The sequence below is a fragment of the Mixophyes fleayi genome, chromosome 2 (assembly GCF_038048845.1).
Source record: "Mixophyes fleayi isolate aMixFle1 chromosome 2, aMixFle1.hap1, whole genome shotgun sequence".
Lineage (NCBI taxonomy): Eukaryota > Metazoa > Chordata > Amphibia > Anura > Limnodynastidae > Mixophyes > Mixophyes fleayi.
This window is the reverse complement of record NC_134403.1, coordinates 29,029,372-29,056,706: the sequence shown is the minus strand read 5'-3', so window position 1 is coordinate 29,056,706 and position 27,335 is coordinate 29,029,372. Positions and strand designations below refer to the sequence as shown.

The 27,335-nt window shown below is 42.0% G+C and overlaps 1 long non-coding RNA gene across 1 annotated transcript in view; it reads left to right on the top strand.

Moving 5' to 3' along the window:
* The window catches only part of LOC142140812 (uncharacterized), a 33,907-nt gene extending 15,735 nt beyond the window's left edge, over positions 1 to 18,172 (top strand). The window contains exons 2-3 of the long non-coding RNA XR_012688570.1: positions 10,530 to 10,575; positions 18,069 to 18,172. This is a non-coding gene — a long non-coding RNA (uncharacterized LOC142140812). The remainder of the gene's footprint in view (positions 1 to 10,529; positions 10,576 to 18,068) is intronic.
* Positions 18,173 to 27,335: the final 9,163 nt, after the last annotated feature.

Sequence of the window (27,335 nt, the reverse complement as noted above, 5' to 3'; positions counted from 1 at the left end):
TACCACTGTGGTTAGTCACTGGCCCAAACAAACAACATATTCTGGTTTGTCTGGAAAATACAGGAGGCAAATTTTCATATCCGTATACGTGTGTACGGACGTCGGCCATACTGTGTGAGGTCCGGTTGGTTGGCACGACTGTTGGTTGATAGGATTTCTGTAGTCGGGTCTCTAACGTATGTTTGTTTCTCCACAAAGGAGATCATCAACCTTTTATTGCTTTGCTGTTATAAAATGCTTGCAAATAGATTACAAGCTATGGTGATTGCTGCCATGAAATGCTCTTTTCTTTCCATTTTATAATAGTCACAGGACTGCAGTAAATTCTCTAGGAGCTGGTGAAGCCACTTGGGTCTGAGGCCCTTTGCATTAATGCAGTGGATATTGGCTCGGCTCATACAGTGCCCACCTCCACTTCTATAAGCAATGGGTACACTTTAACTTTATATTGTTTCTTGGAGGTGCTCCAAGCCACCCACCAAGACATGCTGGGATTTGTAGTCCTAGCACTAGTTTATGAACCTCCAAGTTGATGAGGCTGTGGGACGTGGGCTCACCAATAGTTGTGGTTACACTAGCACATCATACAGAAATAATCCTGATGAGACGATTACATCCTGGTGCCGGAGGGCCTGCTGAAGGGAACATTTCGTCATGACATTTCATGCTTTCTATTTACCTTATACTGTTTGATTATTTCTTCTTAAAGTTTACCTCTGATGCACCTGAAATTTACATTCTCCTCCTGAGTGCCAGACGTAGCTGTGCCAGCAGGTTGGTGGAAGTGACACGTCTTTAGCTGCCAATAGAACAGGAATCAGGATGTGAAGTGTTTGGTATAACGTGAATAGTGTAAGAGGTCGACTGGGGGGGTGGCTATTTCCAATGTGTTGGAAATTGGTAAGAAAGTACCCTGTATGTATTTCTCTACTTATGCCATACCTAGCCATCACTTTCAATTATTAAAAGTTACATTAACCCTCAGCTAGACGTTGCTATCTTTCATAGTGTCCTTTAAAGCAGAATAAATGTAAATTTTTTAAATTTTTTTTTTTATATCCTATCTTTTACAGTAGTATGAATAATTCTGTTTGTCTAAGGCAGTGATCCCTAACCCTCGTGACGGATCTGCAGACAGACGCCACAATTATTAATTCATAACATGCCAACATTCTGTACTGAATACACCCAAACTATTAATATCTGTATGTCGGAGAACAAAAGTGAATTCCAGCTAATATGTGTCTTTTAGAATTTAAATATGTTCACTTAGGGGCTAATGCAGAGCGAGTATCATGTCAGTTTATATCTTGCGTGAAATTGCTCCGTATGTCCAGAAAGTGGGCGCACGCGTATGTGCCCGTGCAGGTTTGGGTGATTCTGATGCTTACACCAGCCGGTGCCTGGAGAGGTGGGATGGGGGAGTTCTAATGTAGGCACAGTACAGTAGCGGAATGTTGGGGAACCGAGGGAGAGCAGATAGAGACTCGTATATGTCTGAGAGCTGTTGCAAACAGCTGATACTGACTCGAGCAGACCTCTTGTGATTGGCAAGACTCGACCAAGATAGCCCACTATGGGATCGGCCTAGGGGCCCCCTCTTTACACCCACCTTATCTCGAGCTCTGCATCAGGCCCATAATCTACATTGCATATGTTTAACTTATTGACACCTTTCCTTGTTGCCCCTGATTTGACTCCTTCAGACTGCTATTTTGGCAATCATGTGTCTGACATACTGGTTGGAAATGATTGTTTAAAGACTGCCTTTCCCAACACCGGTCATCGTGTCCTTCATAAATGTCCATTTTTTTTTATTTTTTTTTATTTTTTTTTTATTGTTCATAATTAAGTCAACTGTACTCATGGATATCCTTAAAACGTAAAGTCCTATTGATTTAGCCACCTGTACGCAAGCATGGATATCCTTTAAACCAGAATTGTTGGTGTGGGGGTGGTAACCACTCTTCTAAGGCACAATTAAGTTATTAGCGAAGCATCCATTCAGAGATTAGTGTGGGCCACTGATCGTTGGACCTGGCAATGTTATGAAGTAAGAAAGATTTTGTTTGATACAGACTGGAAGAGCGTGTGTGTGTGGGGTGGGGGGGGGGGGGTATGGGGTTATAGTGACGTGTTGATAGTCAGTGGAGCAATTAAGAGGGTCAAAAGAAAAATTACCGTACAGGGTGCTTTCTCTTATGCAGCGACTGTCAGAGCTACGGTATCCCGCTTGGAACAAGTTGTGCACAAACACCGATAACTCTAAGGCCTCATGTCTACTGGCGCAAAGTGTGTCTAGTAATGGAAACCATTGTTCCCACTAGTGATGTTACTTGTTCTGGGGGAGCTCGATGTATTTAACGTATAAAGGTCAATTGACCTCCCAAATGCAATTAAAAATACAGCTAACCGTGTGTATGTATGTATGTGTGTAGAGTGTGTATATATATATATATATATATATATATATATATATATATATATATATATATATATATATATATATATTTTTTTTTTTATTTATTATTTTTAATGTGAGAGAGAGGATTCCCCAGCAACGTGTATATTACGGATTGCAAAAAAACACGACATTATTTTGGCCAAGATACAGCTGCAGTGAAATGTCAGGGTCACAAAACTAACAAGATTATACCTTCATGCTACAAACTTATATTTTACCATATATAAATAAATTATTTGGGGAAAGAGTGGCTTAACATACTTGTTCCCTGTCTATTTTATGGTATTCATGCATGCAAAATACAAAGACTGTTTTCTGTGTGTGGCTTTGATGCCTAAAATCTTTTGTCACTAAAGAAACAAAACAAACAAACAAAAAAACGCAACTTGGCAACGTTGCCATAAATAAAATGTTATGTCTGCATTGTGTCGCTAGATGCCCTGGCATAGAATCTGGTGTCCTTCAGATGTAGCTTTTGACAAATGTGTTGTGTATATATATAAAGACACAAAATCAAATGTGCGATACTGCGGAAAACCTGTATAAGAAAAATCCCCAGAAAGCCCTTAAACACACACCCTATAAAATAATGAGTATAGAAAGAGCACACTTTCACGTATAAAAACATATAAATAGTAATCTCTCTTTTAATTCAGTTCGGAGTAACAGAAAATAATTCACAGGATTGCAAAATGGTTAATAAATATAATATTTTCATGCTGATAAATATTTATCCCAAAAATATAAATATCTTGATTTATTGTATATGTAAAGCTAGACAATATGAGACTAGTCAATATACAATGAAACCTTCATACTGGGAACCCTAGCATGCCCTAAAGCAGGGGTGTCCAACCTTTTAGCTTCCCTGGGCCACATTGGCAGACGACGAATTGGTTTGGGCCGCACATAAGATACACTAACAATAACGATAGCTGATCATCCAAAAAACAATAGAAAACATAGTTAACACACATATATATATATATATATCACTTTTTTTCAAATCCCCCTATACTTACCTTTCAATCGCCCTGTTCAAAAAATCCTCTCTAGTTATTATACTATAATCACTTTTTGTATTGTTTCGATGCAATATCATTTAAGCCAGGCATTGTATATCAGGGTGCCCTGACCAGGCCTGCGGTACCTGACATATACACCACTGTGACCCCAAATTGTGACCTGTTTTGATAATTACACCACAATGTTAGTTAAGGGATAACAACTTATAATGGGCCAAAGAGAATAATATATAATGCCCCATTAGTAATACAAGTGGAAGTATGTAGCAGGGAGATAAGGTCCATGATGCTCCAGGACCAGGTGACTTTTATTCACTTGTCAGCGTCCCTTGAAATAATAAAAAAATCCCCCTTAACTTACCTTTTAATCGGCTTGTTCTCCTGTCCTCTTCTCTTCTTTTCTCCAATTCTGTGCTGCTGATTGTTCTTCTCGCGCGGGTGTCTCCTCTGTGCTGCGCTCCGCAATAGATGTTGGGCGTGATGACATCATGCCCGACATTCACTGCGAGCACCGCACGGAGGAGGAGACAAGGGAGGGAGCCGGAGTACCAGCTGACGTGACTGCAAGGTAAGTATTTTCTTTTTTTTTTCTTTTTTTTTCAGGATTTTTTTTTTCCATTAAGAGCGCTGCCCCCTTGCCACAACCAAAACTCCTTCTGGGCCACATTTACAGGCATGCTGGGCCACATGCGGCCCGCGGGCAGGTAATTAATTTAAAAAAGGTATAAATAGTCACATATACAGAATACAAATGTCATATATAACTTACTGGGCCAAGGTAAAAATGGAAGATTAAAATCCTGGCCCAGACCCTGATGCCCATTTTTGCCGTCTGCTTCGTCAGGAGCCGGTGTCATCGGAATTTTGTGAAAAGACGGAACAATAAATAATCGTGAAACCTTGTTTTAACGTTCTGAACCACTTGACTGCATGGAAGTATTCAAACTATGCACCAGGACAACTTGCCAATCATTTATTCAACTGGAATGATTGCTAGTAGGTTTTCTGACACTCGTGAAAGTCTTGTGTCTTATATTGCATATATGTTTAATATCCTTTTTTATCATGAATCTGTGTTCATTGAATCGCTCTTGCCTCAGCAACAGATCAGGCCCTGGACATAGGTACACTGTCCTTTCTCTTATTATCTATTCTAGATACAATGTTACAGGATCTGAATGTACGGATACTTTCACAGTACTACTTCTCTTTTTCTGTATGTCTTTACGTAGAGACAGCTGCACAGTACTACCTCTTGCTTTGCATGCTCAAAAGGGTTGTCCATTTTTTTATTTACAGCCCCCAGATTCTATGAAGCACAAAGTGGGGTGCTTCCCATTCTGAAGAGTCCTATGCGGCGAGCCACAGCTTCACAGAACCAGCCTAGGCGTAGACCGGGGAAAGGACCTCTCCTCTGTTTGCCACATGGGGGCGACCTTACATAGAGAGGGGGATCTCACAAAGTAGACAACACTTTTCATGTAATTCTCAGTATATGTTCTGTATGGACATATATGTATGCACAGTATCACTTTCATTGTTCAATATGCAATTATCAGGGTGATAAAGCTGAGCGAAGCGTCACGCTCATTTTTTATACACGCCGAATGTCGTGGGAGGAATTAAATTCCTTTGGGGGGAGGGGGGGGGGGGGGTGTCGATTCGGCATGAGGAGTCTCCGGAACGTCCGCCCGCAAAGTGGCCTCGTACAACTGTTCTGGCTGGAATCTCAGCTGATTTTTTTTTTTTTTCTTGCATCCCATAGAGGAGTGCAGAAAAATAAGCAGAGATTTCTACCGTAATTGTCGGCAATGTGCTTAGCCGGACATCATGGCGATGTCCACTCGCCACAGCGCCTCCAGTTGAATGTCCCAACCTGGACATGCGATGCTCCCCACTTCTGGAGGTGTTAGAGGGTCAGATGCTTATAATGAATTGGACGACTAGAGATCACTGTACCTTTTGTAAAAGGTGAAGCCATACAACTACATGTAATTGTCTTTACAGCCCAATATCTGCCCTATTTCTATCCTGACTGTACTGTAACATAAATTTTGCTATACGACCTTTAGATGACCGGTTCCTTTTTTAATTCCACCACCATCTTTTCATATTCATTAATGCTTTATAATTGACCTCATTCATAGCTTTGCTGATTTTTGCACTTATGACCATGTAACTGCAATAGGATTTTATTTTTCCCATTCATTAGAAATATGTCCTTAATTAACAAACTGCAGTGGGTTGTGCGAGAGCCGAAACATGCTGAAATCATCCTTTCCGATGCGTTTTGTGTTAATGTGAAGACCCGTGCCAATTCAGGCTTTTAAATCACTCGGCACCAATCTAAAAATCTCCTCTGATATGTTAGAATGGACTGAAGCCAAATCCTAACCTTAATCGAACTGCATAATTAACTGCTGCTCTCTCTTACTGCTGTATAAATACTGATCCTGCCTGTTTGGGTTCATTTTTTTTATTTACCTGATGATTCTTTGACCAGCAATCTTCAAATGACTACAGTTTTCTACACTGAGACTCTAAACTATAGGAGCTTCAGACTCCTATAACACTGCTCGTCCGAGGCACACATAGGACCTGCTAGACATGGGTAGGGACTAAAATACTCTGCCTTTAACTGGGGACTGATTTCTGTCTGATCCAGACAAAAGAACAACTTGGGTCAGAAACTGGAGAAGGTAGGACAATCGAGGTAACAAGCAGAGGTCAGGATTGGAGACTGTAGAACGGTCGAGGTCCCTAGTCCAGGTCAATTGTTGGAGAAAAGAGGTGGTCAAGCAACCCAAAGTCCAGCAACAGGCAGAGGAGTCCTCACAGCAGTTCTCAGTACTAATACCTTGCTCAAACAAGGAGTGCTGAGTACAGGTGCCTTTAAATAGGAGGATTGCATGTAAAGGCACTGGTGAAGCCATAAAACTGTTCCAGTTGCATAAACCTCTGAGCAGCAGTTGCAGAGATGAGAGCAGAACGTCTTCATGTACTGCTGTTGCGTGCCCCTGCATGCTACACCAAGACGGTTATGTCCCTAGGAGGACGGATTGTGCACACTGAGGACCCAGGTCAGATTTTTGTAACTTCAAATGATTAATTGATTGGTTGGATGTTTTAAACTGGACAAACCTGGGACTGGGCCTGAGCACCCTACAGGATGAGTGCCAATATGTGTCAGTTGGTGCTGTTGGATGATGCCACCTTCCCACTGCATATACCAACCTGCCCCGATAATCTTGATGGCTTTTGATTATTATTGGGCTTGTTGTAGGGCCCCACAGAGGGCCAATATGGAACTTTTTATCTCTCCCATTTATTTTTAATCATAATAGCGTGAAGAAAAAAAAAAAATGCCTCTTAGCTGGTAATGTTTGAAGCAAGTGAGGGCCTTCATTTTTACATCATCATAATTGTGTTTAATGGGCGGCAAAGTAGTTTGCATCTCATAGTGCCGGGACCTGGGCAGAGTGAAGTCTGTGACAAGTTTGAAAAGTTGGCAAGTATGACATACAAAGTTGACCTCCAGGAGATCCCAAGCGGTAGTTGGGTGTGTGTGGGATGGGGCTTGACGAATCGCCACACTTTGGCCCTGCCCCCCACAGTGTAATGACGCAAACAGGTTATTATATCCCAGGGGGGGGCAAAATGACGCGAATCCCCAAGAATTGTCATGGAGGCTCCAAATCCTGCCCACTTCACTAGGCAGTGGACAGATACGGGAGACTGCCGTACTCTCCTGGGAGACCTACCCGAAATTCGGGAGTCTCCCGGACCTTTCAGGAGAGTGGGCAAGTATGCTGTCTGTTTGTCCTGTGTTCACATGCATTTCCTCTGATTTCATTGGCCCTAGTGTGTGTGTGTAAGCTCCACAAGGACATGGACTGATGAGAATAAGTAAACGGTGTGATTGTACGACTTTACGTAATGTTTTGGTGCTATTTAAATAAAGTAGTAATATAATAATAATTATTCAATGTTTATTATTTTAATATTTTTTTAAACGTAGCTTTAAGGAGAACATGTTTGATATTGTGACCTGAGAAGTTTTTCATTAACTTTGTGATTGTCTGAGAAGTGCATCGTTTAATGCAAGGACATTTCATTACTTTGCATGTGTTCCCTTTTGTGGTACATTTTTGTAAAAGGTTAATGTACTAATTTATTTTTAAGTATTACTTAGATGTAAGCACTGTCTAAGACTACTTAATTGATGCTCTGTAGTACTGTACTCCTATTAATACATTTATATAGCCCCACCAAATTCCGCAGCGCTTTACAATTGGGGACAAACACACTAATAAAAAAAAATACTGGTATCTTGCTGTGGCTTCAGGGCCATCTTAAAACATTATGGGCCCCGGGCAAAGCGGTGCACTGGGGCCCCTGCCTACACAACCACTCACAGGAATAAAAATGTAAATTATCGAGAATTAAGTTTATATTTATTGTTACCTGCAAAAAAAAAAAAGTCAGTGTTTTAACCATTAAAAAAAACCATGCTGTACTACAGAGATGAATCCACATCACATCAGTACAACTCTGCCCTTGTTGCTGTATCCAGGGGAGGAGGTTACAAAGTGCTACGTATAGTATCTGCACAGTAGTTCACAATTGCTGTGGAGGGAACTGTTTTGAAGTGGGGATAAAAAAAAAAAGTAATAAATGGCCAACGTACCCATCACACCACTCCACATGCCATCAAACCTAACTAAATGCCCCTTCCATGCCCATCAGATCTCTCCATATGCCCCATCCACTTCAGCTGCTTTTGTCCCCTATCATGTGTCCCCTCTTTCACACACTGTGCTGTCCAATATGCTCCTACCCCTACCCCTGTATTAGATACTGTACCTGTGCTGTCATTCAGTGCAAGCGCATCACAGAGGAGGGGAACGGGGAGGGAGCCTGATCGCCACCGTGTGACACAAAAGAGGAAAGTGGTGTCCCCCCCCCCCAATACTTACCTCCGAGCCCTGCCTATAGGGCCCCGTGTGCCCAATGGGAAAGGCAGCCCTGTGTGGCTAGGCCCGTTGCACGTACATGTCCCACTGGCCAAGTGCAGCTGTAAGTTGACCCTCATTGTCAGCTTACAGTATTGTGATGCAGGCAGGTATCGCTCAATGTTTATTGGGGAAATTGCAGCGATAAGTGATTTATTTATCTCCGCCATGAAAAAAATAGCCTTCCAGCCGCATATTGATACAGGGGCCCTATCTGCTATAGACAAGTAGACTTTTTTTGCTTTACCACTCAATACTGTGAAATTGGCTGTGCACTCAATCCAAAAAGCTTCTCCAATCCCGTCACCTTGGCAATAACCTCCATGAAGAGCCAGACCTGCACTTCTAGAAATGCTACTTCTCAATCCTAGCAGACGTGTAAAGAGCTTTTTTAAACATACTTTAAATACATCCCGACTAAAGGACGTCCTTAACTGTGGCCATGCTAGTATAAGCCATTATTTATTGCTGCTCAATAGATGGCCACTAATGAGGGATTTAAAAATCAATTTAGAAAGCGTAAATATGATTCAAGTTGCATCTGTTTGAGATCGCTGCCAAATGTCTATAAATAAAATCCATTATTGGTTGATGTCCAATGTGCGAGGTGAAACTTTACAACAGATTCTGAGCTCTGGAGCTCCAATCAAACTGTGAGGTTAAACAGAATAGTTCTAGCGATACCCCAGTACGGACATTGCTGGGGGTCCCAACAAATACTGTGTTTTGCAAGTTATTATCCTAAATGTATTGCGGCCCTGTCCCTACAGTTCGTCCTTTAAAACCCAGCGAGGGTCAAGAGCAGGAAAATGATTGTCAAAAACATCTCTTGCACGTAATAGACTAGGGGCTAGATTTACTAAGCTGTGGGGATGTTGCCTATAGCAACCAATCAGATTCTAGCTTTCATTTATTTAGTACCTTCTACAAAATGACAGCTAGAATCTGATTGGTTGCTATAGGCAACATCCCCACTTTTTCAAACCCACAGCTTAGTAAATCTAGCCCTAAATCTGTTACATTTATGGAGATATATTGGCATAAATTTCTTTCTTTTAAACCCTGCAGTTTTATCTCAAATACATTACTGTTCTCTATTTTATTGTGCGGTTTGTTGCGCTCTGTCATTACTTATAAGGTTTTTTTTTTTTTTAATTAGGAATATAATTGCCAATTTTCCTAAAATGAGGCTTCCCAACTCTCAAGGGATCCTATGAATGAAACTGAAGTAATAGGGTTCAGCCTTGTTTAAGAAACGTGAAAATTGGCTTCTTTTTTTTTTCCCCCATTTATTTTTATCTTGGCAGAATGAATGTGAAACTGAGAAATGATTAGTATTAATAAAATTGCTAATTCATATTAGTGAAAACCTTTCACATTTCGCAGCTTTCCAGATAAGATTTCAGCTGCATAGTTTTTTTTTTTTTAGTTTTTTTTTTTTTTAGAGGCTTTTTAAATCTCCTCTAAATCACATCAGGGAGAATGTTACTGCTAACAATTAAAATGACAGTAAATATGGTTTTATTTGGGAAATAAGTAATTTTTGTACTTTTTAAGATGGACCATATGAAATAGCCAAAGTTTTTTTTTTTTTTTTTTCATTTAGTTATTTATTTTCTTGTTCTCTCTGTTTTAGGCTTAAATTACAGGGGTGATTTTTAAGATTTAAACCACAGAAATTAAAGGCTTAGAAAAGACTGTGCTGCTCTACTCTCCTGAGATTATTCTCTCTGAAATCTCATTACACGGGTCAAAGTAGCATTTCCCGCCCGGACTGGGTTAAGACGGGTCACCTGAATGAGCGACTAATTCAACGTTCTCACGATGGGGATAAAATGCGACTTAGCAGATTTTAATAGGGACTATGTCCTTTAAACTCGCAGTGTAGCTTACCCCATAGGGAACAAGCTGCTGCAAAATCTGATATTGCTTATGTCACTTAGCCCTTACAAATATTTTTTTTTTTTCCCTGTCATATTATCTGATGCAGTGACATATTGAATAATTAAACTTTTCTTTGCATTATAGGCTATAGAAGAAGGTTCCGGACATCCGGGACGTATCTACAACCCAGGTGTGAGTTACGGGTAACTTAATGCAAACTATATATCCTATGTGATTTTCTCTTATTCCCCACAACCCAAAGAATCAACCACCCTCCACCTCCCCATACTAACACTGTAGTTCTATACAGTCACCTCCTCCATGCCATATCCTTCTATGCTCAACACACATTTGTACTTGCATAAATAAATGTATGAGACCTATTAATATACTTAATAAGTTATCAAAGTATATAGTAGTACTTTTTAAAAGTATTTTGATTTTCTCGTTTCATATCATGGGGTTAAGTCTATGACATTGGAGAATCTGTAAATTTTCCTTTTTAAAATGATTTTGATGGAATGACTAAACAATAACATTCTTTAAAAAAAAATCCCATATTTGGACTGTAAAAAAAACATTCCAGATGTTTTAATAGTAATCTCTTCTGTTCAGGGTGGATAATGTCCTCCCCTTTTTTTTTTTTTTAAGCACTTGGGAATAAATAAGAAAACTATTGTATAACACACATCCTCTTATCGTGATGTTAACTCCTAATTCATACTTGCCAACTTTCGGCAAGTGTATTCCGGGAGAGGGAACGGAGAGCAGGCAAGTCTCCCGCATCCCGAACCTGCCTAGCCTAAATGACGCGATTCGCTGTGAATCGCGTCATTTTGGCCCCGCCCCCCAAAGACGGAAATCCAGTTTTGTTGCGTGAGGCGGGGCCAAAATGACGCGATTCACAGCGAATCGCGTCATTTAGGCTAGACAGGTTCGGGATCCGGGAAACTTGCATGCTCTCCTGGGAGTCCATGAGACCAACACGAATTTCAGGAGTCTCCCGGACAAACCGGGAGAGTTGGCAGGTATGTTCTAATTCTGCCCTTGGCCTTGCAGTGAGAGGGCACATGCGGGCATATTTAATTAGCATTGTGCATTTTTTTTTTATGTTCATATGGTACTGCAGCAACCCTATAGGGGGGTGGAGGGAAATCGGGGATGTTTCGGTAACATGGAGTGTCTCCGGAATGGACGCAAAGGCACTCCGTGCACAATTGAATGTGCCCCATGGAATTTGAATGGACATACTAGTACAATCTCATAAAACATAACGGGCTTGAGTCATTAAAGAGAGCAAAGCAAAAAAAGAGGCACAAGTTTGCTTCTGGACAAACCATGTTACAATGCAAGGGGTGCAAATTACTTTATTATTTTGCACATAAGATAAATACTGACACTGTTTTCATGTAGCACACAAATACTTGATAAACTTTAAATTTCAGTGCAAATATAAAGCTATCTAGGACATGCCCTACCCCAACTATAAATCTGTCCCCACATTTTACATTTACCTCCCCCTGCAATGCAGCATGGTTTTGCCCAGGTTCAAAGTTGCTCCTATTTTATGCTTTGCTCTCCTTAATGGCTCAGGCCCAATGTGAGCACACGGTCACAAATTCCCAAGTTAGAAGAACACTGACACAATATGATTCTTATACACCGTATACAGGAACTCTGTTATATGAATTTACAAACTTCAAGAAATTTAGCTTTACCTTCTTCATAACATGAACAATAGCTCAATTAGCAATAAATGTACACTGCTATTGTATAAAAGGATAGCTCCATAAAATAAACAAAGAACCAAATAATGTCTATAATATGACTGAGTGTAATAAATTGGTCCATAGATCTCAGAGGAGAATTGGGATTCGATGGAAAGAAAGTCTCACTCTCTCTCTTGTATTTTTGATATTCAGAACATCCACCAAAAGGTTATAACAACGCTGCGCTAAGTCTGTTACTGTTAATAGGGTATTTTTAGCACAGATTTCTGCTCGAGGCTCAGGGAGCCATGAGCAAAATGACGGCGTTGAAATTACCATTTTAACGATAATTATGCGCACTATTACCGTAATATCTGTAATAGTGCACGGACCACGTTACTTTTTACAGTAACGCGGCCAATTGAATTCCCTTCTAAGACTGTTAGGGGGGTATTCAATTGACGTCGTGATCACCGAAAATCGAGCGCTCGAAAAATATTACCGTTTATACGGTAATCCTGCGCGTAAAAACCGTTAATACGGTAATTTACTCAGGGAGCTGCGAGCTGAAATTCAGCGAGTAATTACCGTATTAACAGTAATATTTTTCAAACGCTCGATTTTCGGCGATCACGCCGTCAATTGAATACCCCCCCCTCAGAATATTAAATGTGGCCGGCCGGCATTAATTGGTTGAAATCATTGCATATACATGACCCGTCTGTATATTGTAATTTGATGTATAGTGCAACCTTTCTAAGCCGCAATACAGCGCTAACCATACGACCAAGTTCCTTAGCTATACCCTGATATTAGGTGATCCATGGCAATTCAATATGCAATGTAAATATATGAATAGACTTGATGGTAACCATCCGCAGCACAGAATGGAAATAGACGAAAGCATACAGGTTTCACAGCTACTTTAAACCATCATGTGAGACAAGCACTGTATGAATTAAAGGAAAAGTCCAAGGACGTATGTTCATCTGCAAAATCTAATATTCCTGACGCAGAGACTGGGCCCATAGCGCAAAACACCAGTCACCGCCCTCGCTCCCCAGTTATTACATTAACAGCAGGCTAAGCTAAAGCAATCATAGTCTTCGTAACATGGTGACTGACGTTTAGTTGGTTGGGGAGAGCAGAGAACAGGATTCCGAAATATCCTTTATGTACTCCCTAATGACAACTTATTTCCAATAAGCGTCTTAAGCCTTTGTTGAACAGTCAAACACTATAATCTGAATTTAGGATTCCTGTACTTGAGTCTGGGGAAGCCGGGGTGCGAGGCCATTAAGGAAGGGGGTGACCACATTACACAGAGCTTTTCACACATTCCGATCACTTCCAGCAAGGAAATGTAACGCTTTCTAAACCTGTGTTTACACTCTAGGTTGGTTAATACGCTTTCATATGGAACAAGTCTGACGTTTTAATTCTCAATTTATTTTTTGGAGACAATTTAAAAATAGTGCTCTGTTTTTAAATACATCTGCAACTTTTACAAGAGAAGATAATTATATTTCTGCTCTTTTACTGTCGGATGTTACAGAAACTAGTGATTATCGTGTAAGCCTTCCAGGGAGGGGGTTAAAACATTAAGGCATGGGTGGGGGAGGGCAGAAAACAAGTAGTATTGTAGTATGGGTAACAAAGTCCCTTGCTTTACAGTTTATACCATGGCTTTAATACCTCTTTTTGCACTCGCTGGTTAATGAATGTTATGTAACATAGTTGTTTGGCTTTGAAGCGAGACTGCAATAATGAACTGGAACTGATAACAGCGAGGACTTGCTTACTGACAGGATTTGTGATTTTGCTTAATATGGGGTATTCACTAGCTTTTTGATTTACTGAAGTGATATATGCCCACATTTGGGCATATATGTTTGACCCTCCAGCGTTACCCTTAATTTTAGTAACGAAAATATTGCTCTAAAATGACCTCTACACCTCCCACATCACTTATGCCAAAATGATCTCGCATGTCCCTCACTTGCGCCAAAATTCCACCACGTGCCTCTCGGACCTCCCCAGGGAGCCTGCTGTACAGGATACTCTGCATTGGGCAGAGCTTGGGTTAATGTAGGCACCTCTACATATGTAGGTTTAGTTTGAAAAGGAGCTGTTGTCTACATACTCTGTAAGGGGTATAATGTGATCTGCCATGGTCAAACCGAAGGCCCCTCTTCCATGGTCAGATACCCCATCTATCCCTTTATCGTTTGACCATCAGTCTAATTACCAGATCTTGTCAAAATCTTCCTCAGTAACCTCTCTATCATCTCTAACCTTGGGTTCAAACAGGGGCCGCTAGACTTCAACATTGTTCACATTGGCCAACCTCAAGGTATTTGTAGTTAACCGTTCACTGGCTGGTGATAAATAATGGATATTTCATATATTTTCTTCAACACTTCCTGCTAATAGGGGGAGGCTCAGCCTGATCTGGGAGCTTTACTCCCTTGGTATGTGAATAATATAACCTCCATACTAAATCCTTTCATGGCCTGATGCCTGAAACCAAGCTGCCATTGATGCTGAAGTTGGGATAAAGTCACTCTTCTGTTGTGCCACGATTTCTAAAGGAGCTATCGGGTTACCTTGATGGGGGCATCACGGCAGCTTAGTGGTTAGCACTTCTGCCTCACAGCACTAGGGTCATGAGTTCCATTTCTGACCATGGCCTTATCTGTGGGGAGTTTGTATGTTCTCCCCGTGTTTGCCTGGGTTTCCTCCGGGTGCTCCGGTTTCCTCCCACATTCTAAAAACATACTGGTAGGATAATTGACTGCTATTAAATTGCCCTTAGTCTCTCTCGGTGTGTGTGTGTGTGTATATGGCTATGGCCCCTTTAGTATACTTCAGAGCTTGCTGACATTGCATCTCTAATCATGGAGGTCCTTGGCTTGGCCTTTGTGAAGAATCCCCAATCTCTGTTACCGGTCAACAAGCTGCTTGGAAGAGGCGATGTATACGGGGCTCTGAATACCAGTGTATGAGCTCCAAGATCCATATCACAGCAACGTGGAAAAGTGATTTGTTATTGAGTATCGCTAGACCGGATTACATAGATTATTAGTAATAAGAGAATGATTACCATATTGCAGGAAAATATAGGAGGCCTTAATAAAACGTAAAAACCTTGTGCTGATTAGGTTATCGAAGCTTTTTACGTTATAATGGTCTATAGTAGGTTGTTATTTGTTTGATAAAGTTATACTTTGTTTATGCAACTTTTTTTTTTTTTTTTCTGTTTTAAAGTGTATTCTGTAGAGCTATTTCCGAGATGGGAATATCCACAAATAAAGTCATTTAGGGATTAATGAAAAGTAAATGTATTTTGAGTAAAAATGGGGTCGATTGTACCTGAACCAAGTTGGAGGAGCATAACCGAAGCCAGTTTAACCTAAAAATAAATAAATATTTTTCAGCACAATCTGTTTCCTTACATCTGTCATTAATGAACAAGCACGATATCAGTTGTTAGGAGTCATGCATGCTATTTACAGCTGTGTCGTGCTAAGCTGTGAAACGGTTAATGTTTTTCCTGTGGAGAAGATCTGCAGGAAAATAGAGAATTATAGTGTGTAGAATCTGCTGGATAAATGGTATTTAGGAGTAAATTGAAGGTTTTGACTGTAAAGTGAAATCTGCTATTTTGGCTTATTACATGGTACATTATGTAGCCGTGTTCCCTGGCTGCATACACTCGGCTGCCGTGCCGTGTTGTCATTTATCAAGCGCTCGCGGTATCCGGCCAGAACATCCCTGATGTTTTATACAGCAGGAGTATGCTGGATTCAAACAATACAGAAAAACTGGATCCAACATGTAATGGTTTTTAATGCTTTACTGACGCCAAGGACAAGGGGTACGGAAATCAAGCAAGCGACCGTCTGTAACTGAATACGGGCAGAGATGGCTTTGTTTTTAAAGCAATATTGCTTATTGTCCTGAGGTGACTCTGTATCGCGTATCTGTGTGCGGTATATATACCACAAGGACATTGATGAAACCAAGGCAGCCTGGTTCAACAGTTGTAGAATGTTATGAATAGAGTAAAAAACAATAGAGATGAGAACTATTGTTTAGTACCGCTTCTAAAGTAGTTGCTGTAAAAGCCTTTATATAGCCCTCTCTGTATCCGAGCCAACATGCCACCAGTAAAACAGACGTAGGCTTTTATTATTGGGGTTAGGGGTCTCTTTTTTGCTTATTTGTGTTTAAAAAAAAATATATATAAATAAATAAAAATCTTTTTCCCTCATACCCTTCTGTTGACCGATTTTATGGAGAGAATTATTGTAGCTATCCACCACACACAGTGTCATACCGCCCAATGTTTGAAAACTAAAAGAGGTACAAAGTTTGTTGCGCTAGTGGGGTGTGTCTCTCACCATTCAGTGGGTGTGTCTTGTCCAAGTCACCCCAAAACACTCGTATCACTTCTAGCCACTCTCAAAACACCTGACCACACACCTCGGTTTGCTTAGGACTACAAAACACCCGCACAGACAGCCTAAATGCCCCAGACAATCATAAATAACTTCAAATTGCACCACATATTCTTTCCCACCGACTCAAAAACAACCACCAAATCACCCTGAAACCTTAATACCCCAATATTAACCTCTCCAAGATGGACACTCGCCTCAATATTGTCCACAACATGTATTGAATTTTTAACATAAGATCAGCAGGGTCTTTTGGGGAAGGACGGTTGGAAGGTTAGCAATGGAAGCAGCTTGTCAGGAACAAGTGCCATCACTGAGCCGCAAGACATGGAGAAAGCAGCCATTTTGTTTGCTCGGTAATGCCACTGGTTCCTGATGATTTAATGCTTCTACAATATGGCTGCCTCCACTGTGTGTGACGGGTGGCTCTCCTGTCTCATGTAACAGTTTCCGCTTGCAGTAGGTATACCTTATGTGCAGTGTCCTGTGTACCAAACACACTGCTGATGCAGAATATACTTTAACTGAATTTAAATCCAGGATAAAAACAAAAAAAAGCACAATAAAATGCTGTTTCTAATCCTGCCTCCACAGCAAGTTGGTGTATACATTATTTATAGCTTACTTATGTAGGATTATGGTCATTAATATTTCATACAGCTCTGCAGGTATCTATTTATTTGAATTTAAAGGGGGATTAAAGCCTAGTTTATGAGTAACTAATTTTAAGCTTTTATTCCTTGACAAAAACACTGTTTGACCTATGTGTTAGAAGTGGTAAGTTGCATTGTCCATTGCAGTTTTTAAGGGATAATTCAATCGCTTACAAAGAAAATACAAAAATATTGAACAATGCAAACTTGCTAATGTGTATTAAAGTGGTTTCATTTGGAGGCTTCGTAATTTTATCATCAATAGGCTCTCCGGCACCAGGATGTAGTGCTATATTGTTTTATTCATGGAAATGCAAGTTACCCATGTATTTGACTGCAAATATTCCACCTGCCTGCTAACTCTGGTTCGCCATCAGTTGCTGAAACTACAACTCCCAGCATGCTCTTGTGAAAGTCAGAGCAAGTTGTTGCCCAAGAAGAAATTTAAGGGTAGATTTGTTAAACCTTCTAAAAAGGAAAAGTGGAGGCGTTGCCTATAGCAACCATTCAGATTCTAACATTTATCTAGTGCGTTCTAGAAAATGATAGCTAGAACCTGATTGGTTGCAATGGGCAACATCTCCACTTTTCCTTATTAGAAGGTATGATAAATCTACCCCTTAGTTTACCCATTGTTTGTATACAATTGAGGGAACAATTTTGTATGTGTAGTTAATATTCAGCCTGGAAATAATGATTTCACCGAGACATGAGACACTTCAAGAGATCACTAGATCCTAGTGAAGGCACAGGTTGAATTCTTGTCAATATTGCAGTTCACAAAATGGCTGCCTCCATTGTGTGTCAGGGACGAGTACAGTTCTTTCAGTACTTTAATAGTTCTCCTTTTCATTTTTCTAGATCTCCAGTCCACCTGCTGACTTACTGCTGAGAAGCATATTGACTTCCTGACTTTGTTGTGTAACGCGAAACGCGCAAGTTCCGCGACTGGAGGACGCGACAATGAGGCAGCTGAAGGGAAAGCCTAAGAAAGAGTCTTCCAGGGATAAAAAGGAAAGGAAGCAGGCCATGCAGGAAGCCCGGCAGCAAATCACTACCGTAGTGCTGCCCACCCTGGCCGTGGTGGTGGTGTTAATTGTTGTGTTTGTATACGTGGCAACGCGTCCAAACACCATTGAATAATGCGTTCTCTCTTTTGTATGGGTACAAACGCCTCGTGCCAACAAAACCAAATACAACCTTTTTCTATCGTCCACATTGACAATTTGTAAAGAGGATCTGTCGCTCATCAGCAGTATTTTCTGATTTGGTTCCGCTTTGTCATTTTTATCGAATGTATAAAAAACAAAATGTTGTGTATGAATAACAGACGTGCCATACGTTTTATGTAAAAATGCAACAGTTGTGCCTTTTTTTAAACTTTCAAAAATCACTTTTAACTAGACCAGTCTAAACACAAAAATAAGGGGAATTGTAAATGTTTGGGGGAATCTTACTATCTCCATTCAGATGTACAACGCTGTTGCTATATTCTGTCTCCGTTGCCAAAGGACTCTTTGTGGTAATTGTAATCTAATATATTGTACCCTACAGCCCTGATATTTATTTTTGGAATAAATAATATAACAAATCATATTTTTATGTTGGGTTTTTTTGTTAGTAAAAAAAAATATACCAACCAGTGCTGAGGCAAATAGCACAAGAAATATATTGTTCCGTCTTAAAGATTAAATAACCGGGTATAGGTTATTTCAGAACACTGCTTTTTTGGCTGGCATCCTAGTGCCATAGTGGTGACCCATGGTGTGTAACGCAGAACCACATTTTTCTCTTTAAGCGCATCAGCTGCTAAAATTCTGCATGCATCCTTTCAGCCTTTCCCATGTGACAGGGAAACCACACCTCTTTCATTTATATGTGCAGGGCCTGATTATCCAATAGGGTGCAGGGCTTTTAAGGGGGGGGGGTAATATTTTTGAGGTGCAAAATTGTGACAGGGAGAGGTATAACGTGAAATTCATTTTAAGATATAGAGAATAGTTGTTCTCCAAATTAAAAAAGGAAACATGAGAGAACAATGTAGTACGCCCCTCCACCTTCATATCTTCACCCCTCAGTGCTCATTCATGCCTCCTTTCTGCTATACAGTGGAGCGGAGTTTCGAGAACAAGGGAACATAAACATTGGGGGGGAGGGGGGGTGACGGAAGCCGGGTTTTAAATTGAGGACAAGTTCGTTTATACTTCCGCGTATTAGCCTGAAGATGAGCGGATGCTACAAGCTTATTGGGCTAGGACCCTGAACCCTTAATCGGACCCTGGAAAGTTGTTGCCACCACAACTTCAGGATGTTGCTGGAACAGCGCAGAGCCCTGAAACGCACACTCTGACCTCTTCACAATTATGTAGACATTGTGCATGGCAGATATCGTTGCACTTGGTCCCTCAATACACACTGTCATTTTGCAGCTATTCCCGTCACCAACTCTATTCATAAGACTGCAGCTTAGCAGGAACTTGTGACGCCTCAGAGAGAGAGCATAATCTGACACTCCCGACGAGAAAACAGGCCATCAATATACTAGCCAGTAATGTCACTGTTCTCTAGTGGTCGGCTGCATCTACCTGAATAATGGTTCAGCCCATAAAATGCCTTGTTCCACCCTAAGTAGGTCACAGGCACCCTGCAGCCTGTGGATATCCTGCATTGTTATGTGGAAATGTGCTCAACTTGTATTATTTGTACTTTGAGTAATGACCTGTATATCACCTGGTGTACACTTAGTGCCAGGGCCTGATCAACCACTAGGCTGACCAGGCTGCAGCCTGGGGCGCTGGGTCCCGGGGGGCGCGGCACTGTGGGCATTTTTTTTTTTTTTTTGTTCTTCATTCATTTTTTTTTCGGGGCGGGGGGTCGGCGCGGGGGAGTGGAGGGCTCGACGATCAAAAGCATTGGTGGTCAGTGGTTAGCAACACACAGCCAATCGCCAGGCTGCCTGTTGCTGTGCAGCAGACAGGAAGCAGGACGTCTTCACTTCCTATCTGCTGATCTGAGGAGAGGAGCGACGCTGGCACAACTACAGGTAAGTGAAGGGGGGAACTGCCCTGCATATCTATAGGGAGGGGGGAACTGCCCTGCATATCTATAGGGAGGGGGGAACTGCCCTGCATATCTATAGGGAGGGGGGAACTGCCCTGCATATCTATAGGGAGGGGGGGGAACAGCCCTGCATATCTATAGGGAGGGGGGGAAACTGCCCTGCATATCTATAGGGAGGGGGGGGGGGGGGAACTGCCCTGCATATCTATAGGGAGGGGGGGAAACTGCCCTGCATATCTATAGGGAGGGGGGGGAAACTGCCCTGCATATCTATAGGGAGGGGGAGAACTGCCCTGCATATCTATAGGGAGGGGGAGAACTGCCCTGCATATCTATAGGGAGGGGGGGGGAACTGCCCTGCATATCTATAGGGAGGGGGGGGGAAACTGCCCTGCATATCTATAGGGAGGGGGGGGGAAACTGCCCTGCATATCTATAGGGAGGGGGGGGGGAAACTGCCCTGCATATCTATAGGGAGGGGGGGGGGAAACTGCCCTGCATATCTATAGGGAGGGGGGGGGAAACTGCCCTGCATATCTATAGGGAGGGGGGGGGGAAACTGCCCTGCATATCTATAGGGAGGGGGGGGGAAACTGCCCTGCATATCTATAGGGAGGGGGGGGGAACTGCCCTGCATATCTATAGGGAGGGGGGGGGGAACTGCCCTGCATATCTATAGGGAGGGGGGGGGGAACTGCCCTGCATATCTATAGGGAGGGGGGGGGGGGAACTGCCCTGCATATCTATAGGGAGGGGGGGGGGAACTGCCCTGCATATCTATAGGGAGGGGGGGGGGGAACTGCCCTGCATATCTATAGGGGGGGGGGAGGGGGAACTGCCCTGCATATCTATAGGGAGGGGGGAGGGGGAACTGCCCTGCATATCTATAGGGAGGGGGGAGGGGGAACTGCCCTGCATATCTATAGGGAGGGGGGGGGGGGGGGAACTGCCCTGCATATCTATAGGGAGGGGGGGGGGGGGAACTGCCCTGCATATCTATAGGGAGGGGGGGGGGGGAAACTGCCCTGCATATCTATAGGGAGGGGGGGGGGGAACTGCCCTGCATATCTATAGGGAGGGGGGGGGGAACTGCCCTGCATATCTATAGGAAGGGGGGGAACTGCCCTGCATATCTATAGGGAGGGAGGGGGGGAACTACCCTGCATATCTATAGGGAGGGGGGGGGGACTGTCATGCATATGTATAGGGAGGGAGAGGGGACTGTCATGCATATGTATAAGGAGGGAGAGGGGGACTGTCATACAAATCTAGAGGGAGGGGGGGGGGGGCTGCCATGAAAATCTATAGGGAGGGAGAGAGGTTGATATGTATGTATGAAGGAGGGCAGAGGAGGGGGGCTGATATATGTGACTGGGGGAGTTTGGATGTGACGGGGGGGGGGGATAGCTAGCTGAGTGGAGGTAAGGAAAATAGCTGTAAGGGGGATGGATGCAGGGTGGGAGGTAAAGAAAATGGCTGTGGGGGGGGGGTTCTGGTTAAGGAAAATGGCTGCAGGGGGTATTTAAAAAATAGAGCAGCTTTGGGGGGCAGAATCTCATGATTGTGTGGTGGTCACATGGGTGGTCTCAGCAATCACTAGAATACTAAATATTAGTTAGATGGGGCTGGTAGAGGTTTGTATTTGATTGACAACAAATATTCAGATATTGCTTATATATGCCTGTCCAATGGGGTACTTTTAGCTGGCCATAATGGAGTGTTTTGTTTTAACTAAAGGGCCTTATCATTCAGGGTTTGCATTATAATACATTTTTGCATTTTCAAAACAGGACGCCAACTTTCCAGAAGCCAGCGAGAGGATAACAAAGTTGCAAGAGAGAAGAGCAAGAACAGGTAAGAGACAATGGCACAATCTGTCTAAATTTGAATGCTGGAGAATACACCTGAACATTCATATTCAGGAGTGTTCCTATACACCTATATATTCGGAGGAGGGGGGGGGGGGCGCTGCGGCCGTATTAGCCTAGGGCGGCCAGAACCCTTAATCAGGCCCTGCTTAGTGCTATGTCTGCACTTCTGGAACAACCGTTCAAGGATGAATATTGTTGTGCAAGATGTGAGCAAGTTGCTCATTTGGAAGTCCAGATCCTGGAGCAACTGACAAGACTGAGGTCCTTTGATAACATGGAGAAGAGTTTGATCCTCAGTGTTCGGGCACTTGTTGGGGCCATTGTAGAAGGGGGTGAAAACAAAGAGATGCAGGATCCTGATGTAAGTACCTGGGTTACTGTTGGTAGATGTAGAGGAGAGTGTGTCGGGGAGGATAGTTCTGGTCTCTCACAACGCCAAATTAATATGAAGAATTAATCTGTTGTGGAGTAGCAGGATGCAGCTGCCCTATCTGCCCACACCCAGTTTATTATTTATTCAAGGATGACCGCATAGTTTACTACGATGGTAGTCCGTTTAACGATACAGATTACCCCGACACAGAAGAGGACGACATGAGGACTCCAAATACGTAGTACAGAGATCTGCAAAAAAAACAAACCACTTACCAGGATGCGGATGACTTGATTGGACGACTCGCTCTGTTGCCGACTCTGCAAAACGACATCAGAAACTGCGACTCCCGTAAAAGGCACGGTGGATGGACCCGGCTGGCATTGATGTAATATAAGTATTAGGGTTAGGAGTTAATTTTAGGGTTAACCAATAATAGGTACTACACCCATTTACCTTCCTATTTCACTTATTCGAAGTTCTTCATCAGTATAATTGTTTATATTTCTCAGGCATCCATCCGTTGTACTTTGGGGTATAGATGCAGGCACCTTAATTTCCTAAGGGTATCTCTCTATACCCCCACTCCTGTAAGGCACTCGGTTTAAGTGCCAGTCAGTGAATGGGGCATTTCTTCTCTAGGAGCTGCCAGATGGTGCTTACTGCCAGAGCAGGGTATTGGAGGTACCAGGTGGGTGCTTCTGCTGGATGACTCCGGGGGAGCCGTCGCAGGCTGGAGCGGAAGGCTGCGAGTATAACACTCTCCCAACACACAGAGCTATGGAGTACCTGGCAGAGGCAGCTCTGGATACGGGACTGATTGGGGCTAGGTTTTCAGCCTCAGCAGTTTAGGCTCTGGTTGAAGGCCTGGGAGACTGATGTGGAGTCCAAGAGGATTCTAGAGTCACTTCCTTATTCTGGAGGTATCTTGTTTGGTCCTGAGCTTGATAATATCATTAATCCGGTTACGGGAGGTGTTTTTAGTTTTATTCTTCCTGTTAATGATCCCAAGTCCAAAGGCTCCATGTTTTGCTCCTTTTGATTTTCTGGGAGAATGAGGAGCCTGTAGACCAGAGGGCAAATTTCTGCCCCTAGGAGTGGTATACAAAGAGGGAGGCAAGCTTGGGCTGTTAGACATCCAGCAGCCAAGCCTTTCGGTCAAGCAGTCGGCATGACTGGCATTCTGTCCACCCAGAATCCACTGGAAAAAGGACATAGGAATACTAGTAGCTGAACATGGAGGAGCAGTACACAATGCCAGGCAGCAGCTGCAAAGGTGGATAAATTCCTGGCATGAAAAGGAGAATAAAAGCATGTTGGGGAAAACCTCAGTGTATTAAGCTAAATGCAGATGAGTGGTTCTTTTCTCACTCTTTGCTTTTGTCCAGCCAATAAGCGCAGTCATTTGTTGGGGGGGTATGGCCGGAGGAGGAGGAGGAGGAGGAGGAGGAGAAGTCGGGGCTGAGCTGGTAACCATACTAATAACCATGAAACCTGTTGCTCAGCTCACACTTATTCTCCTTGTGCTGGAATAGTCCGTCTCCTCTGCTCCAGGTTTCAGTAGGACCTCGCTACATCTAGTACCTAAATATTTCATACAGTGTCACTGTGTGCCAAACACTTAGGCTTTATACATTACTCTTATTGTGTCACCCGTTTAGACCACATCTTTAATCAGTGTTCTTGGTACTTCAGTGTAACAAGACCTACGGGAACTCTAGAAGATTCAGATCATTAGTAAATGGAAGATTAGAAAAGGTAGGCATGTTTACTGTCTGTGTGTGTGAGAAACGGTGGTGTATAGGTGATGTAATTAATATGTAGACATTTGTTACAAAGATGTCTAATAAACTTCATATCACAGGGGATGAGGGGTCATAAATTGTGAATGAAATGGTTACACCATCAGTCTAGAAAGGATTCTTTACTGTAAGAGCGGTTAAGCTGTGGAATTCCTTACACATGAGGTGGTGATGTCAAATTCAATTTAAAAATGAAGTGTATATCTTTCCTACAATAAATGGGATGTCCTTTTGATGAAAGTGCTGTTTGCACAGAAACGCATCAAGGCTATATTCAATAACACGTCAGTGCTTGTGTAAGACATTTGAATTTATATCATCCGTTTTTCACCTGTTACTTCAATATCTCACACGTTGTGGAGAATCCTCTGTGTGAAAAGAATCCACATCACTCAGTCATGTGATCGGGACTGGAAACTGCTATCAGTGTGACATTGAAGTGTCCATACTTCACCAAATGGAACAGAGAACACGGTGCTGCTTCAACTCAGCCTGGGGACCGATGTGAGTAGCCGTTTATACGGTAATTTAACCACACTGTGCAGAAACATCATTTATATTGCTACAATCCGGCTCCTGGAGTTATATCAATTGGATAGTGCCCTTATTAGAAAACTATGGTGAAACTAAACAGAGACTGTTTTATGCCTGAATATACCATCATACCAGGTCATAGTTACTGCACGTCATTCCAGTAATTGGCAATTTATACGGTTCATGAATTTGTAACCTTTTTTAAGGGTTTTAAATTTATACTTGTATATCAATTTTTATGAATAAATAATTTTTGGTTTATTGTGAATGGGAATGCGACTATTTATACATAATTACCGATTACTAGCGCAGTCACAATACACTTTTTCCTATATTAAATGGTATCTGTACCTACAACTAGTAGAACGACATTATGGTGGGGACTGATCCAGGGATTTTGTCATATTGCCCTGTTTGGCATCAGGAACTGGTTTTTTTTTTGTTCTGTTTAAATTATTTTTAACCCTTGCCTGTTAGACTAAATCAGCAAATTTCAAATTAGGATTATGTTTTGCCTTTCTTGAGATCAATTCAATTAGAATTCATGAAGCGTTGACCTCAATGGATCACTGTTGTGTATTCCCCCACCCCACCCAATCTTACTAATTATAGGTTTCTGCCACTTGGTGGGCAGTGAAGCAAGATGACGAGGGAGATAACCCATAGATTGTAAGCTTTCGAGCAGGGTTCTCTTACCTCTGTCTGTATGTATGTATGTATTACCCAGTATTGTCTTATCAATGTTTGTTCCCAATTGTAAAGCGCTACGGAATTTGCTGGCGCTATATAAATAAATGTTGATGATAACCAACTACAGAACATAAAAGAAACAAAGCAGTCCTAGCAACAACTTCTAGAGGAAAAAAACTCTTTGTTCATAGTCAAGAGACTCTGGTCCAGGTCTCTGTATTACAAGCTGAATCATTCTGGCCCTGGCTGTAGATTGTCGGAAGTCCCAATGTTTTGTTTTACTTAGCTGTTGGCTCCAATAAATTATATTTATTAATTAGAAATGTTACTAATTAGATGCCTCTACAAAATAACATTAAATACAAACGTATTCATTGGTGGCATACGGTAGGTTTATAGCCGCAGTGGGATTCGGTGTAGCAGAATGTCAGACTTATTCGGCGTTTAAGCAAATATCGCAAGATCAGTCATAATTTATTTAAGAACTCCTTGTGTTTTAGCTATATCCTGCGTTCCTTTACGATTGGTAAATCTAGGACACATTTGCTATTATAATGCATTATTATTACAGAAATAAAACATTGCAGAATTGTACCTCTATGCAAATGTTCAGATTTAAGACCTAGAGAACTACATTACTGCAGCTGTGTATAACATAAATATCTTAAAATGCAACATTTTGGTGATGAATTCACTTGTGGGAAGGTAACTAAGCATCATAGGACGGATGTGGAGACAGCTGAAACAGTTTAACCGATTTATGTAATGTGCCAACTGTTCGGAGATAATTAGGACGATTACTTAACATTAATCTTCAATAATAGGATTAATGTTTGAGTGGGAAACTGAAACATTAACTACCACATTTTTATTTTGCATACAACTAAAATTATATATAATACTTTTTAATGAAGTAGAAAATGTGAAGAAATGTAGGTAATAGGTCTCAATACCTTTTTAAGGAAGGTGTTCTATGATATTACATATAAATAAAACTTAGCTCTCTGTTTCAGCTGCACATTACATCATATTTGCCAACTTCTTGTCCGGGAGCTGCCGGGGGGGAAGGGGGCGGGGACCTGAAAATAACGTCATTTTGGCCCTGCCCCCTGTGACGTAGAATCACAGCATTATGGACTTAATTCGGGGGAGTGCTATACACTTCCGGGAGACCCACCCCGAATCCGGGAGTCTTCCGGACATTACAGTAGAGTTGGCAAGTGTTACCTCATACTCTATATTTCGCTGTATGTAGAATTCTTTCTGGCTGACAGGGAGAAAATAACCCCAGCACTAGGAGATCAATGTCTGTCTGTGAGGGAGCAGGACCAGCTCCCTGGGAATCCCCACTCACGCACGTGCCCCACCTTCTGGGATGCCTGGAGAAAGCAGCCACAGTGCTGGGAAGCTCTCCATAATGGGGGTAGGAGGACCGTTGCTGCATAGACATTGTTTATCATCGGATAACTAATTTATTTGGCTCCATAGTCCCTCCTGACGGAAACGCATTTTTGGTTGTTTTTTATTTCAGACATGTTTTTATACCATGAAAGAAGTTTTGGGGTTTTATTTTAGTTGCCTTAACAACAAAACCCAGAGAACACCCCTGTGTATTTTCAAACAATAAAAAGTAATCAATCCTGCCTGATATACGAACATGGCTGAAACACATAGAAGTAATCTAAACAAAAAAAGTTTCATGAAACCAGCTACCCAAAAAATAAATACCGTCATAATCAAAAGGTTATTAGCGCTCATCTTCCTGCGTTTATAAACATGTCCACATTCGGTTCTTATT